Source organism: Amblyomma americanum, chromosome 4 (assembly GCF_052857255.1).
Source record: "Amblyomma americanum isolate KBUSLIRL-KWMA chromosome 4, ASM5285725v1, whole genome shotgun sequence".
NCBI lineage: Eukaryota > Metazoa > Arthropoda > Arachnida > Ixodida > Ixodidae > Amblyomma > Amblyomma americanum.
Genome location: NC_135500.1, coordinates 116658866 through 116676825, shown reverse-complemented (window position 1 = coordinate 116676825; position 17960 = coordinate 116658866). Strand labels below are relative to the sequence as shown.

The 17960-nt window shown below is 45.0% G+C and overlaps 1 non-coding gene across 1 annotated transcript; it reads right to left on the bottom strand.

The window, feature by feature from the left end:
* Nucleotides 1–651: 651 nt before the first annotated feature.
* TRNAS-GCU (transfer RNA serine (anticodon GCU)) lies at nucleotides 652–724 on the bottom strand. The gene has a single exon. It is a non-coding gene; the product is annotated as a tRNA-Ser (tRNA).
* Nucleotides 725–17960: the final 17236 nt, after the last annotated feature.

The following is a 17960-nucleotide window of genomic DNA, read 5'->3' as shown; positions in this document are numbered from 1 at the left end:
ACCGTGATGACCAGTATAAGTTGACGCAGTGTTTTCATCGGAAAATGAGCAGTCCACAACGCCAATTTTCTTATCGTCCAGTTAACTCTGCTGTTCTTTTGAGGTTTAAAGCAACATATCTTAGGTACCACTGAAAGCTCCACACTTAATGGCTGCCCGGTTAACAGTGAATCAAAACAAACAAAAGCCTTCAGCCAATAAACAAAGCGCCACGAGACCTGACTATTCAGGGAATCGAAACTATTCCTAAACGTTGCTATGACACACGGAATATTATGCGCTCGGCTGTAAGAAATGGCGTTTCCCTCATACTGTTTCAAGGAAATCTAAATAAAGCTTCTGTCCATTACTGGTGGTGGAGGCCTGCAGAGATTTTTTTCTCGACTTGGTAGCGCGAATTGTACGTACTCGTTGTCGAGAAAATGACGTAGAAAGCACAATTTTCAGCATAAATCATGTTTTATGTAAAGAGACTAAGGCAGATTTTGGTTTTGTTTGGTTTATGGGGGCTCAACGTCCCAAAGCGACTCAGGCTATGAGAGACGCCGTAGTTAAGGGCCCCGGAAATTTTGACCAGCTGGGGTTCTTTAATGTGCACTGAAATCGCACAGTACACGGGCCTCTAGAATTTCGCCTCTATCGAAATTCGACCGCCGCGGCCGGGATTTGAACCCGCGTCTTTTTGGTCAGCAGCCGAGCGCCATAACCACTGAGCCACCGCGGCGGCTTTTAAGGCAGATTTTATTTTCCATTAGATAACAAGACATAAATGGGACCATTTGAATTGCGAGAGGATGCGTCTATCTCCAGGTGGCTCTTCCACTGATCCTTCATGGTACGTCCCTGAAAACTGTTGGGAAGTCGCATGGTTTTGCACACTCTTCAGCGAAACCGCTGACAAGATCTTGCAAAAAGCCGCCCCAAGTTATTCGTGCGTTGAGACGGAAACGGAGAAAAGGAAATGGAAGGAAAGGATCTCGCGAGCTTCGCAACGTGAATTAAAACTGCGCTATTTAGGCTGTTTGCGGCTGTCCTATCATGTCTGTCCTGAGCTTTCATGATTGGTGTGCACGTCGTTTTTTATCTTTGTGATCACAGAACATATCTTTGGCACTGTGTTGCCAGTAAGAAGAGCCTTCACAATTTTGTTTAGTTCAGTCTTTTGTTATATGTTTGCACTTCGACGCTTTGCCGTTAGCCTCTTTCCTGTGTCAACACAGATTCCGAAGGTTGGAGGTTGTTACACGAAGATCATCAATCACTGTATCGCGCAGTCCCCGTAGCAGCGCTATCATAACTTATTTTGTTGTGTATTATTCAGTAATTGATGGGTGTCACTAACACAGGTGGTTAAAAGACCAGCAACAGAGAGATGTGTGATGTTTTGCACTGATCTGCACAGTTCACACGGGAAAACTCAAATACGCGTGTACACGAATACAATTTTTTTTTCGTTCTTAATTTCTCTGCACAGAGGAAGCAATTTTTTACTGCTTTTGACTCACGAAGTGTTTCGAACGTCCCTTCTTCCTATTTGCGGGCGTGATGGTTAAACGTGCTTCACAAAACATCTTAAGAGAACTTCTTGTTGGGCTGGTTGGTAATTGATAATTGTGCTTAAAAGGCGCAAAAACCGCACACAAACACGCACGAGAGAAGAGAGTGGGACAGAGTGCCACGCACAACTGGTTAAATTTGTTAAAACAGATGCTTGGGCGAGTTGGTAAGTCATTTTAAAACAGAACAGCGCGCACTTTTACAGGGACCATGAGGAGACATGACACAGACGAGTGCTGACTTGCAACTGATGTTTAGGGGCCGAAGTACGCCACGGAACCCAAAAGGTCACCTGTGATGTTCTGAGCATGGTGAGGCAGGTGTCCAGGCTGGCACCGGTGGCAGAATCCGATAGGTACGTGTCTGAAGGAGTGGACGCGTTAATACGTTGCAAGACTCCAGTGAACACCGTCTCTGTTCGGCGAACTTTTTCGTATCTGAAAGGACATTCGCTGCGTTTGCTTCCAGCCGACAAGGAAGGAGAATTTCATTTCATTTCATTTATTGAAGCCTTAAGGGCCCGTGGGCATTACATAAGGCGGGGGCAAGAACAGTGTGTACAACATATGGTACCAGCTCAACAAAAACAAAAACAAAAAGCAATGAAACGAAACAAAGCAAAACATTAAAATTAAAACATTAAAATAAAAACATTAAAGGAGATAGTAACACAGGATCAGATTATTTGATGAAGCCGAATACATCACGTAAGACACAGGTGATTCGCTAATTCAGTGCGGAAAATTGCTCGATCTGTGCAAGAAGCAATATTATCAGGCAGGGCATTCCATCGGGCTATTGCATCTGGGAAGAATGAAACATTCATAGCTGATGTGCGGCCTTTAATGGGAGCTATGGGATGAGTGTGGTTTAGGCGAGGGGATATTCTTGATGGCGGCTGCAGCAAAGGATGCCTGTTAATAGGGCGGTAGAAAAAGGAATGAAGGAGGCATAGGCGTGATACGATGCGACGTGATTGGAGACTTGGGAGGGAAAGGGCTCGTTTTAGTGCAGTGACACTACTATCACGCGAGTACTGTGACATGATGAACCGTGCAGCTCGATTTTGAACGGCTTCTAATTCATTTGTAAGGTATGCTTGTGAAGGGTTCCAGATGGATGAGGCGTATTCAAGCTTTGGGCGTACGTATGTCTGATAAGCTAGTTGTCTGATTTCAGGTGGTGCTGATGTTAGGTTCCGTCGCAGATAACCAAGAGTGCGTGAGGCCTGGGAGCATATTGAATTAATATGAGTGACCCATGATAAGGATGATGTCAGGTGAACGCCAAGGTATTTGTAAGAGGAAGTTCGAGCAATGGGAGTTGAATTAATATGGTATGTGCAGTTAATAGAGGTTTGTTTACGAGAAAAGGACATGAGTTGGCATTTGTCTAGGTTAAGTGGCATGTGCCATTTTTCACACCATGATGCAATTGTGTCTATATCATTTTGTAGCTTAATGGTGTCTTCAGGGGCATGGATGATGTTATAAACAACGCAGTCATCCGCAAAAAGTCGAAGTTTGGTTATTGTGTTAGATGGGAGATCATTTATGTAGATTAAGAATAACAACGGTGATAACCCTGCGCCCTGAGTAACACCTAGTGCTACCCTCTCAATTGTACGTCAAGAAGGGTAGGGAAGCTATTTTCTCTTCGTTTTCTGTTGCCAAGAATATTTCCTTGAAAAAAATTAAAGCTAAGGCCAAGAAAGTGTGCAAAAAACTTAACCTTGATTTGTTAACGAAAGGAGCCGATAAAAGTAAAGGACTTAGTTAACAAGTGTTTTTTAGCGCAAAGACCCACAAAACAGAGTGTCCGTTTCGTATCATTGTATCTGAGAGAGGCACTTGGCAGAAAACTGTAGCCGTTTTTCTAAAGATTTTAAATTCGCTCACGTTGGACGATCCGTACCACGTAAAAATTTTTCTGAGTGTAATCCAGTTTTTAGAAACTAACAAGAACAAGGGACTGATGGCCGGCTATTTTGACGTTAAAGACTTATATTATTCACTACGCATGATGAGCTGTTCGCGAGCATAGAAGAATGTATTGATCAGCAAGGATTAATTGAATTCCAGAACAAGAATGGCATTTCCGTCGCGAGCTTTTTAAAACTACTTCACTTGTATTTAACTTCTAATTTCATTTCCTGGGAGGTGAGTTTTACATGCAAAAACGAGGAGTTTGCATCGGGTCATGCATAACTTCCGTGCTTAGTGACTTGTTGTTAGCACAAAAGGGTAGAAGACTTCAAGAAAAATTGAAAGGATGAAAGGTTCTACAGTGTTTTTGCTATGTTGATGACTTTCTTGTTCTTATGGACACTAGTGTGGAAAAATTTGACGCAGTCTTTACGCAGATAAAAGCTACCTTTGTTCAGTGCCTCCATCCCCTCATACTTACTGAAGTGCCAGATAATCATGTCATCCGATTTTTAGATATCAAACTCAGATTAATGCATCTTCACACGTGCTGGTCTTACGAGCGACGAAGCAGCAAGCCATTACTCCCCTTTATGTAATCTCATTCTAAGCTGGTTAAACGTGCCATGGTGAAATCATGCTTTCACAATGCGCTTAACAAATCTTGCATGCGCTCCATGCAAGATAGCTTCTTTCACCAAACTGATCGGCTCATAAAGGCTGGTTATACCAAGCAGCTGCTAGTGTAAGTGTCAGAATGTATTCTCAGTAGTTTGAGAAAAAAACAGAAAAGGAACACAGGTAGACTCGTTGACGCGAAAGGAAAAAGAAAAAAAACCACTGTTGGGCCTTACTTTCATTATTTCTGCCAGAGACTAAAAAAGATAGCAAATAGAGCACGTGTCAAAGTTATTTTTTCGGCTCTGGATAAGCTTGGGAAGATGTGCAAAATGGTTAATACCGATTTAGTTCCTAGAGAGTGGGACATCAATCATGACAATCAATTCGTCTCCTGTGAAGAAGGTGTAGTCTATACCATTCCCTTCTCATGTGGCAAGCTTTATGTGGGTCAGACGGGCAGATGCCTCAATGAACGCCTGAAGGAGCACAACAACAATGTGCATAACACTGTAAAAGAGCATCTCGGCATCCAGTGTAGAGACTGTGACAGCAAAACTTGCCACCGTGACTTCACTCGTTGACCCGCCGCGGTGGCTCAGTGGTTAGGGCGCTCGACTACTGATCCGGAGTTCCCGGGTTAGAACCCGACCGCGGCGGCTGCGTTTTTATGGAGGAAAAACGCAAAGGCGCCCGTGTGCTGTGCGATGTCAGTGCACGTTAAAGATCCCCAGGTGGTCGAAATTATTCCGGAGCCCTCCACTACGGCACCCCTTCCTTCCTTTCTTCTATCAGTCACATCCTTTATCATCATACAAGAACTCCTCACACTTGAAGAAAAATAGAGTAATTACGCAGCCGTTTAGACCGACGGTTCCAAAACAGACGCTTACGTTGGAAGTGCAGCGGTACACGGGAATTGGTACAAAATAGTAAGACTTCCACAGTGTGCTTCAATCTTCACTGCGGAATGTTACGCTATCTGTGTAGCCGTAGAAAAAATAGTAAATGATAACCTCACAAACAGTATTATTTACTCAGACTCGCTAAGTGTGCTTACAGCCATTCATTACAGAAATGCAATAACTCCGCTGCTTGGAGACCTTATACACAACATAACAACAGCCATAGCAAAAGGACAAAATATTAGACTCTGTTGGGTACCAAGTCATGTCGGCATAAAGGGCAATGAAAGAGCAGATTTGTGTGCTGCTCAAGCTTGTGGCAAGCTAATAAAGAATGCAAATGTGCCAATAAAGATTGCATGAAATTACTACAATGTAAGGCAAGGAAAATTTGGCAGTCCTCCTGGGACAGCGAATTAAATGACAAGCTACACTTAATAAAGCCTGTGCTCGGTGAATGGAAGTCATGTGTGCATCAGAAACGTTTCAACGAAGTCATTATCTGTCGCCTCCGTATAGGCCACACACACATTACTCACAACTTCCAGCTAACAAAAGAAGACAAACCAGTTTGTACATGTGGAGACGAACTTACAGTCAGTCACATTTTAATTTCATGTTCTAAACTAGAAAACCTACGGAAAAAGTGCTTCTCTCCGTTTTATAACCAACGCATCCCTTTTCATCCATCACTGATTTTAGGTGAAAATGCACTTGTGGACATGTCCTGTGTTTTTAGATTTTTAACAGAAGCTGGTGTTCTTAAAGATATGTAAAACATGACCCAGTACTTTGCGTGATGCACCTCAGCCACTTTTGCATTCTGAGAAAAGGGCTCAGGTTTTTATCTTGATTGGTTGGGGGCCTCCAGTCCTTGCCCAGCCAAGGACGGCTGATGAGGGTAACCAGCCTCCTTTGAAACCTTTAATATCTTGTTTTGCTCTCAATACTGGGCAGAAGGGTATTACCTTTTAGGCATTCTACACCCCAATATTTTTTATACCTTTGTAAGATTATACAGAAAACAATTTCTTATACCTTGAGCTTGGCGCATGATAGCCTTAGTCGCTTATGCGCCATTAAACTCAACTCAACTCAACACATCCTTTATCCCTTCCCTTACGGCGTGGTTCAAGTGTCCAACGATATATGAGACAGATACTGCGCCATTTCCTTCCCCTCCCCAAAAAACCCCCAAAAACTTCACTCGCGCACAAGTTTTGAGCAAGCACAGTCACCAACTAACACGTGAAATAATTGAAGCAGCGCACATCGCCTGGTAAAAAGACGCCTGCGTCAGCTGCCCCTCTTTATCGATTGGTTCCAAATAACTGGCATTCTTAGCGAGAGGGAAATGATGATTTTTGTTATCGTCCCTGTTTTGTGCAGCATGTTTGAATGACTTGAATCTATGAATGGTTGTGTGTTTTCTTCTTTTTGTTGGAACTGTATATATGCCTCGTTCCAAGCAATAAACATCAGTTGCAAGTCAACGCTTCTTTGTGTCGTGTCTCCTCGTAGTCCGTATCAAAGTGCGCGCTGTTATGTTTTAAAATGGTTTAATTAGCAGAAACCACATACGTGCATTTATATACACCCAGCAAGCGCCTGCTCAAGGAACATATTTGCAGATCATGTAGTACACGACAAGCATCGCTAAAAAAACTGTTTTTCCGACTTGTGCAAGGATATTGATGTTTCGCTGACGCGCTGGCTGCCTTTCGTGCTGAAACAGAAATCTTCAATCAGTTCTCTGGCGGTTACGTTGCTACTCCTGGCACGAATCCGCACCAATAAACATGGCTCACAAGAGCGTGGAGTGCAGGAGCTAATATGCTGAAGTAAATTTGGGCCCTCTTTATTTTGCTCCACGTTTCTTTGGTGTTCCCTGATTCCCTCATTGACACAGCGCCCGGTTTGTCCTATATAGGAACGACCGCACGAGAGGGGAATTTCACAATCTGCCTGTTCGGCACATTTCATGAATGGTCGCCCATGCTTGGTTCCGCAGCCTCTTTCTTTCTCTTTTTCCCTTCTTTTCTCCACTCGAGGGCAAAGGCTTCCGAGTTTCAGTGAGGCTGAGAAGACGAGCGGGACACCATGGCTTCTGGCAACTTTTTTCACGTTGTGAGCCAACTTGTGCACATACGGCCCCGCCACAGGTCTCGCCTCTTCTCGAGGGACCTCTGCCCTAGCTCTCACTGCCATAGACTTCATCTTCTGCAAGAGGCTTTCGGCGACCCCTGTCACGAACGAACCAGGGAATCCGGCTGAAGCCAGCCTGGCCAATGGGTTGTCAAAACTCGGTCGCATCTTGTGAACGCATGATTTCTTTAGCGCAGACTCAAGACAGAGTGAAGCAATGGTTCTTTTCACTAACTTGAAATGCGAAGAATCAAGTGTCAGAAATCCTTTCTTTGGCTCGCGGAGCGGAAGCCCAACACACATGATTCGTTCATAACTCAATCTTAAGATCTGAAAACTGCAAAAAAATTGTCCACAGGCAGTTCACATATAAAATGCAAGCCTTTTCCATGTTGTCTAAAGGGATAAAACATCGTGTGCAGCTTCAGCAAAGTTCAAGCTTGCGTCCTTGGTTAAAATAACTAAAAAATCGTCCATGTATCTAGAAAGTTTAAAAACTTTGTCAGATGGTAAAACCTGTTGAAGCACTTGGTCCTTTTGTGAAAGAAAGATGTTGCATAATACCGGCGCGATAAACGATCCAATACAAATGCCCGCATTGTGCAGAAAATACCCCTGGTCAAATTTTATAAAAGTGGACTCCAAGTAAAACTTTAAAACAGTTAAAAAATCATCAATAAAAATACCGGCAGAGTTCTGGGAGGAAAAAAGATCATTTCTTTCAATACATTCTCTGACTGTAGTAGATAGATAGGGCAGCGTGGGGTACATAATAAAATAAATCAACAACATCCACAGAAAAGGCGCACCCAACCTCAACCTGAGATTTCAGGAGTTCACATACTTCTTCGGGTCTTTTCGTTAAAAACAAATCTCCTACATCTAGTTTGCTCAAATGCTTCGAGAATAAAAGAATATGCTTCTGCCACGAAACTTTTTCCGTAACTATCGCTCTGAATGGGAAGTCTTGCTTGTGCGTTTTTACCGAAAAGAACACTCTCAGCGCTTTATTTTTGCTTTCTTCAATTTCTTCAGCAATGCTGACGAAACCCAGACGTTCAAACATTGCCACTGCGCGGCTTTTTACTTTTGTAGACTTCACATAGATAAGTGAAAAATTCTTTTTAATTTCTTGAGCTGCTCTAATCGAGAAGTTATCCGCACACATAACTACAGAACCACCCTCATCTGCTTGAAGGAGCGTCAGTGAATTATTACTTAAATATGACACAATGGCTCCAATCGACATTTCCATGCGTCGCGTAGGTCTCGGGTACCCAGATTTAAGAAGAAAGTCAACGCCGTCCAGAAGGCACATTTCTTGCTCTTCTGGATCGGCCTTCCTTGCGATACGTCGATTTACGGCTACCAGTTCATGCGGTGGCACTTTTGGTTCAATGCCACACTTTGGTCCTTTTTGAAGCACGGACGTCACCTTATCTGCCAAATGGATGTCCACCACAACTACCAAACCACTCACAGCTTTCTTCATGTCCTTTCTTGTTTCATTGAGCAGACTCTTGCGGATGCATATCCAGAGTTGTTCTGTCATCTGGGATGCCAACCTTTTTACAGACCGAATGTCAGCAAGCCAGGCAGGATAATGCGTGAGACAGGTAGTGCGTAGAAGGTCGTTAAGCAGGCGATTTGGCGCCACAACTCAGACCACAGAATCTTTCTTAATTGTTTCACGTGTCCCCATGAAGGTAACAATGGGCGATAAACAGCACCCACTTCTGCCGGAACCAATCCATTCTTAAAGCAGAAGGCGATGCTTCTTGCGCGACAGGCGTTGGCGAGGACACGTGTAATCCATTCGTCAATAACGTTTGGAGACGACTCACTAACAGAAGGGCCCACTGTATTAGAAATATAGCTTAAGAGAACTTCTTGTTGAGCTAGTTGGTAATTGATAATTGTACTTTAAAGACACACACACACACACACACACACACACACACACACACGCGCACACACACACACACACACACACACACACACACACACACACACACACACACACACACACACACACACACACACACACACACACACACACACACACACACACACACACACACACACACACACACACACACACACACACACACACACACACACACGCACGCACGCACGCACGCACGCACGCACGCACGCACGCACGCACGCACACACACACACACACACACACACACACACACACACACACACACACACACACACACACACACACACACACACACACACACACACACACACACACACACACACACACACACACACACGAGAGAGAGAGAGAGGAACGAGACAGAGCGCCTCTCATAACTGGTTTAAATTGAAGAAACGACATACATGCATATACAGTCAGCCAGCGCCTGCGCAAGGAACATATTCGCACATCAAGCCATATACGATGAGCATCACTCAAGAAACTGTTTTTCCGCCTTGTACGAAGATATTGATGTTTCGCTGACGCACAAACTGTCTTTCTTGCTGATATAGAACGCTTCAAGCAGTTCCTACCTATATACATATATAGGTACAGATATTCTTACTTTGAGAGAAGATAATAGGCTCACCTTGGCAAAAGGGTATACACTTTTCCTGGGAGTTAATAATTAGAGTCTGACTCATCTCGAGATATTTAAAGTAGCTCCGACCCTCGTAGCTCGGAAATAACTGCATCTTGTTGGCTATAGTCCTGTTTATAAATGTTCAGTATTATTAGAACAGCACATGTGCCGTGTACAAAAGCCTAATAGGCAAGCTTCTCATTTCTAATGAAACGACATCGGATTAATTCCGCTCATCCAAAAGAGGAGGTAACTTTTTACGAAATTTTCCTTTTGACTGGTGGTGCCGCTTTTTTTCTAAAAGGATGAGTGCTGAATTAAGCCTCGGTAAAGTGCAGAATACAGCATCCTAACATGTTTCACTCTTTGTGCACAATTAAATATAACTTAATGACGCAGTTTTCTCGAAATACATTGCATCCTTCTTCGGTGTACGGTTGCGTGGGTTATAAACGACTAACGCTACACTGCACCAACGATGTTATACTTCTATCCGGCCTGTATGTAGCCATTGCACTTGTCACTGCACTATGCCAAGTAACTAACTATTGCGACAATGCGCTCTTTTTAAGAACACGCTGATTCTTCTGACGAAGTTTAAGCGAAGCAATGGTATTGGCAAGAAATGATGGGCAACGCGTATGTATCTATTGCAATCAACTGTGTCGAAAGGGAACAGCACAGCTAAGGAGGCATTAAAGCGGCAAGGGTGTGAGGGGTGGGAGAGGCGAGGGCGCTTTCAGAGAAGATAACGACCAGGTAGGTGGCACTAATTTCTGAGTGGTGACGTGTTCTGAAGGTTTAGCCTATGTAGAAAAAAAATTGAGTACACCTATTGTTTTCAATTCAGTGCAAGCACACCGAAAAGAACCAAACCTAAATCCGGACGAAAGGCAAGCCCTGCAAGACCTCAAGACAGCCACCAACATAGTGATCCTCCCAGCAGACAAGGGCAACACAACAGTCGTTCTGGACGGACGGGACTACGAAGAGAAAATATCCACCTTACTCAGCAGTCAAGAATATGCAAAATTAAAAAAGGTCCCCACAACCACTACCCAAGCAAGGCTATACAAAACATTGAAAGAAGTATTCGAAAAAAACTCCACCTTCCGAAACCTCTACCTTCAGTTATTGAGCACCAACGGATCGGCTCCAGCATTCTACGGCCTGCCCAAAAGTCCACCAACGGGGGTCCCTTTGCCCCCGATTGTCGACTTCCGGTGTTCCCCTCTTCGCTCATTGTCAGAATACCTTCACAAACTAATATCCCCAATCGAAGGAAAAACAGCGACCCATATCCGTGATTCCAGTCACTTCATCGAACTGGTGTCCGAAGCCACCCTTGAGGCCGACGAATGCCTTGTCTCCTTCGACGTTGTGTCCCTTTTCACAAACATCCCCGTGAAGCTTGCGGTGGCCGCTACCCGTGACGCCCTACAACGCGACGACACACTCAGCGCACGAACCCTGCTGAGTGTAAATGATGTGTGCCGCCTCCTAGAGTTGTGCCTATCAAACACATACTTCTCGTCAAGCGGGGAATTTTACCGATAAGTGAAAGGAACACCAATGGGAGCATCCGTCTCTCTCGTAATGGCCAATTTAACAATGGAACACGTAGAAAAACGAGCCCTATACTCATTCCACCCGAAACCAAAGATTTTCCTCAGGTATTTCCACGACTGCTTCGCCGTCATCAAAAAAATCTGAGACTCAAAATTTCTTTTCTCATTTAAACGCCGCATAACCTGGCATTCAGTTCACGCTAGAGGTGGAACAAGAAAACTCCCGGCCGTTTTTGGACGTCCTAGTGTGCCGAAACGACAAAACCCTTAACTTCTCCGTATAACGCAAACCAACCCACTCAGGCCGGTATCTCCACTTCTCTTCGAACCACCCGACAGTCCATAAAGCATAAGTGGTAAAGACGCTGTTCACAAGAGTTGAGACACACTTCTGCACAGAACTTGACAGAAGAAAAGAACAACGCATGATATTCAAAGAACTCATCATGAACGGCTACCCAAAAGACTATATTCAAAAAACCTTTCGACGTCAAAAAAACAACATTCGTCAAGAAATCAACGCACAAAGACCTACGCCACCACTAAAATACGTCACCTTTCCTTATGTCGAAGGTGTCAGCGAAACCATCGCCCGAATCCTGAAAGAATCGGGTCTCCAGGTTGCGCACAAGCCCACAAACACTGTTGCGCTTTGCCTACTTCTTCCTAAAGACCGGCCGCCGAGAGAAAGAGCCCAAGGCATTGTCTACCAAATTCCATGCTCCGACTGCGACGCAAGCTACATCGGCGAAACCAAAAATTTCAAAGAAAGAATTCGGCAACATACGAACGACGTCCGCAAATTCGCAAGAGAGCGCGATTTAGTAGCCGAACATTCCGAGGACTCCGACCATAGAATCAACTTTGAAGGAACCCGCATCCTCGGAACCGAAACAAATTACCACAAGAGGTTCCTTCTGGAATCCTGGCATATCCAAACCACCCCGAACAATATCAACCGCACAAAAGGAAACCTGCCCCCAGTATATGTCCAGAGACTTCGCTCTTCAACGCAACGAAAAAAAGTCGCCATTCAGCACCTCCCTGCAGTGCGCCAGCGTGACTAACAGCCTAAACCCCCTCCCCCGCGCCTTTCGCGACACATTGTCGTTCTTTTCACCACCACCCCCTCCTCTCCATACTTAAAAGACGCTAGCTACTGCCCTCAGTCACGCCTGATGAAGGAGCCGAGTCGGCTTCGAAACGTTGGGTTAAAGTTAAAATTTTGGTTGGAGATGTGCAGTTTATTATAAGGCGTGTTTTAGAACCAACATTTTATACGTTGCACTTAAGCGTTGCTTATAGCGGTTCTGTTTGTCGACAGGCAGAAACTGTTGGCGATTAGCTGCCGCCCGTGCCTATGACAGTCATGATAGGCTGACTCATGAATTTTATATAAAGCCAGCCGTCAATAAAGGACCTGGGTCCCTTGGAATTTTTTTTTTTTTGCAGCAGCAGCGTCTTGTTTCTTCTGAGTGCAACAAAATTATGAAATAAAGAATAGAATAAGCGTAGGCATCCACCTTTTATACAGCGATGTGGTGAAGTGTACTGAGCGCGCGCTCTCTCACTATCCGCTGGTGCATGTTACATGTCTTGCTTTTAATGCGTGGTCAAAGTTGTATCCTACTGTAAACTAGGTTGCAGTTTGGTGCTTCTGCCATTTGTGCGTCCTCTTCTCTTTTTGTGTTCTGGGAATGGGAAGTCATGCTTGAGTGGTTCTCTATAATACAGGGTAATTCCAAATTCCACACCTTATTGATCACCGCCGCTTTCCAAGATTGCTAAATGCAACGCTTTAATTAACGCCAGGTGCAGCCACGTACTCGACGCGATGAGTGGTGAGGAAGAAAAATAATGTAGAGGCAAAAATTACTATAACAGCCCCGTTTTGAGGTATGCAAATACGAGCCGCGATGGCTCCGTGGCTCAGGCATTAGGTTTCGATCCCGCTACTTTCGGCTGCCAAGGCGAAAGTTGCGGCCTGTTCGTTGCGGCCGCTTTTCGTTGGAGCCTAATTGGAAAATGCGTGTCTCCTGTGGGACATCGTTGCACGTTAAAGATCCTATGGAAGGGGGGGGATTAATCTGGAGTCCTCCTCTGCGGCGCATTTCTTACCACACTCCACTGGGAGTGCCATATTTATTGCGTCTATCATTACCAGCAAAAAAAAAATCATTGAATTTTTGCATGCACTCATCTTTTTTTTCGCTTTCTTTATGAGCAACCAATGACTGCTATACTCTGCTGTTTGCTGCATTTTTTTTCTTCCTTCAGGCAGCCATTAGGTAAACCCAAAAAGGGTTGAGCTTCTGGCAAAGCTTCGAGCTTGAAGGCAGCCCAAAAGTATGACTTGTGTGTCACTCCTGTCATTAATGCATTTTGCTGCCTGCCGAATGCTGCATGCCGTGCAAAGCTGCGTGACGACCGCACATCTGGGTTTTTAAGCTACCCTTAAACATTGATCAAAGATCGTGCAATCATTCTTTGCCGAAAAATGTGGCGCCTTCTGACGACTGCGATAAACTTCCTCTGCTACAAAAGAAACTGTCTGAAAACACAGGGACCTAAACGCCGAAGGCGTGATCCGGCGCCGGCGCTTGCACCTGCCGCCAACACGAACTGCGCAAGCGCTGTGCACCTTGATGGTTCGTTTTCAACCAGTGTAGCGCGGGAGAAGACACGAGAAGAAACGGAGATCTGCTCAGACGCCGAGTGAAAAACGGCGCATTTATTTCTGTTTTGAGGATTTCATTCACCGTCCGGCATAGCTCTAGTGCGCTACAAACTGAAGGCGGTCATTCGTGTCACCTCCGCAGTCTCGTGTGGCCCCCCTATATGTGAGGTACCATTGGCTGCATTTCCTCCGCAACCCCTGGCGAGCTGATTCTTGCAGCTCCTGATCGAGCAGCGTCTATCCCACAGCAAGCTACCCTCAGCGTTTTTTCGCACTCAATTAAACGAAGTTTCGAGGGTATGGAACAAACCAATACGCTTTTTCCGTGTCTAAATTTGCTCCTTCGTCTGGGAACGGCTGCTGCAAGTCTCGACAGTGTAGTTTTTGTATATCAAGAAGTCGTAAACATAAGCACGGCGTAACCTTCTCGAACAGAAAGCCCACCACGGGGATAGTAGGGAAAACTGATGCGCTCTATGACGCACGTAAGAGGAACCGACGGACTACATGCAGCCTGTGCAGTTAGCAAGCAATGGGCGGACTTGGAGATTAGTTTTTTCTGTTTTGTAGGCATGACCATGAGGTTGCTTTCATCTCATCTGCTGCACAAAATTCGGCCAGTGGTTGTGTTTGCAGGGAAGCTATCAAAACCGCGAAAAATTAACACGTAGTGACCGATTTACACTAAAGAGCCGAAAAGAGTGCGGTATTGTATCGTTTAAAGAGCAGTTGGAAGGGAGGATTTGGAAGAGCTGCCGACAGAGAGAATCTATCCCCGGCAAAGTAATTAACTCAGCCAAAAGGCGCTCAAATGTGGAACGGCACGTCAATTCGACATAACAATTAGTGGCTGTTATGTTGGGCTCCCAAACACTCCGCATTTTGCCTGCGAAAAAAAGCTATCGTCCCACCTTGTTTAGGCAAAGTCTATCAGATACGAAGCTCTACCTTTTGAAGCGTGATCGAGTCATCACATACCGAGCCACTGAAAATATTTGCCTCGGAACTCATTTAAAACTTCGAAGATAGCGAGGAGAGTGAGGCTGCACTGATGCGGAAAAGGAACTCAAAAACGCATTTTTTTCCCCAATATCTGCTGTGTCTTTCCGGTGCCGTTCTTTTTTTTTTTGCAGCTGGAGACAGAGATAGAGCGAGTCGCCTGCTTATGGAATTGGGCTACGTCGATTCAATTTATCTGAGCATTAGAACAACTAAAACAGCTACCTGAGTGGCGATTACACATTCCTAAACCACTTTATTCCACCTGAGACCATACTTTTGTCGCTACGCGATTTCATTCCGAGTACCATGTTGAAATAAAATTAACTGACATAGGAGAATGCATACACTACAACACTGGACAAAATCATTTTTCAAAGAGAAGGAGTTTATGAACGCAACTTTTGCAAATATTGTGAAATTTTACTATAACAATCAGTATAACCGTATATCTGCTGTCTGCAGGCTTGCACGTTTTTGCTGCTAACGTTTTTACTATCGCCAAAAACGCTCAACTTTGGTTTTATGTGGGAGACTTAACTGCTCAATGCGAGCGACCGAAAAGTTTAAAAGGAATATGTTGCTACGCAACGCAAGAATAAACATTTGCCTTCAATATTCTCATACCAGCACCGTACAATATTACATTTTAAATTTCTGTCCAAGAATGCTGTGCATAAAACATCTCATACGGTCGCCGCTGCATACAAGATATGTGAGCATATATAAAACGTGTTTATTGCGTCTGTAAAAAAAGAACCACACACTTCTCTGGGAATAGTATCACGAGTGGCTCGAACTTCACTCAGATTTGACGATAGCATGAATGAAACGCATGCCACTTTAAGAGAAACGTGTACAGAAGCCCCCTTCAAGGTTATCTCTGAGGCAGAGCAGCAAAAGTATTTCGGACCTGCGTTGCAGTTACATGCCTCGGCACACACGGTCATTCGTCACAATTATAGTCACCAGCAGCAGCATAACTGTGCGTACTGCAGAGCCAGATTATACACCAGCTACTACCATTGGGCCAATTTCGCGGCAATCGCTGCGGGTGTAGAGATGAGTTAATGTGTTCAATACTATACGTGGGATTAGCCTTGCTTATTTTGCCGGCAATTGCTCCACCGTCGCGTCCCTTCTATGTTAATAATGTCCTAAAACCTATCGCATCTACCCCGTTATGCGCACAGTCTCTTATAATAGCACACATTCCTCTCCCGCAGCTGCTTTTCATATTCCGTCTTTGAAGTATGATTGGTCTGTTCGTTTTACTAAAGTCGTGTCCTCCACAATGGCCGAAAGCGTTGCCATTGAGGCAGCTCTAAAGAAGCTACGGTGTTGTACGCCTCAACCTACTGTCATAATTACGGATTCAAAATCTGCCCTTCAAAGGTTAGTGTACGGGTTCCCCACTGATGCCTTGAGTCTTAGATCCCTACGTTTGGTGCAGAATCTCCATAGCAAAGGCTTCTCTATACGTTTTCAATGGGTGCCCTCGCACATAGGTGTCTTAGGCAACAAGATAGCAGACAACCTCGCCCATACAGCTCTCTCCGGGATTCCAATACATAGAGTCCCTCATGAAGTCAAGCAAATGTTCAGAGATGTGGTGTTGTGCCACTTCAGTTCTTTGTGGAGCTCTCCTCATCAGCCATGTGTGACCAAGGGTCTCAAAAGGTACCAAGCCACTTTGCTGCACCGCGTTCGCACGGATTCTGCTGGTACGCCGGCGTGGATGTATAAGACTGGCCTAGCGTTGTCACCATTGTGTTCAACATGTGGTGTGTGTGGTGACATAGAAGATTACCTCTTGTGCTCTACATTGTACAACGCGGAACGGGCTGTGTTATTCGGATCCCTCAAGAAGGCAGGAGTTCCTCACAGTTCTCTTCAGGACATTGTTTTCCCACGCGGGAGCCAGTCGAGTAGAAGACACGGATTTGGCCTCCACATGGTGACCTCAGGAGTGTCTATTTGGGTTTTTGCGGACAGTGTTTCAGTGATTTCTATTTAAGTGTCGCTACGGTGGAGCAATTACAGGCAGCAACTGCAAGGCTAATCCCACCGGTAGCTTACAACCACTCAACTCAACTCTCCCGCAGTCAATATCTATGCACACAATCACTCCACACAGTTCACATCACAGTCCACTCCAGAAGTCACCATCTATGTACATATTCAGTCACAGCAGAACATAGTCCATTGAAGTGCCACAATCCATGCACACATTCACTCACAGGAAAACGTAGTACATTCCAGAAGACACCATCTACGCACACATTGAATCACAGTAGGCCATAGTCCGTTCCTGGTGTCACCATTTAGAAGCAAGATCGGTGTCCTGCAGAAATGTTAAAAGAAGGCGTGCAGCCTCTTTTCTGCATGTCTGCTTTCCACTCTGGTAGACACTGTCCAGAACTGTACAGTGAAGGGTTCCTGTCTTCTTGAAGGAAGCGAACATCACATACCATTCCGCGTTGTACTCTCTGCAGCACATAATATATTGTTCGATATCCCCGCACACACCCCATAAAGAACATAGCGGAGACAATCCTATGCCTGCCTAATGCATCCAGGCAGGAGTGCGAGCCTAGGCTGTGCGAATTCGATGTAGTAGAGTCGCCTGGGATTTTCTCAGTCCCTTGGTCACACATGGCTTGTGGGGCGCACTCTACATGGTACTGAAATGATCGAGCACCGCTTTCCGGTAGAGATTTTTTCATCTTGAGGTACTTTCTTTGATGGATTCCTTGACAGAGTTTTACGGGCGAGATTCTCTGCCACCTCATTGCCATTAACTCCTATGTGAGATGGCAACCACTGGAAATACAGAGCAAAGCCTCTGATGTGCAGATTCTGCACCAAGCGCAGAGGCCTTATAGACAAGGCATCAGTAGGGAATCCGCGCTCTAAGATCGGAAGGGCAGATTTTGAGTCAGTTAGGATGACAACAGGTTGAGCCGGACAAGACCCTAACTTCCGTAAAGCCG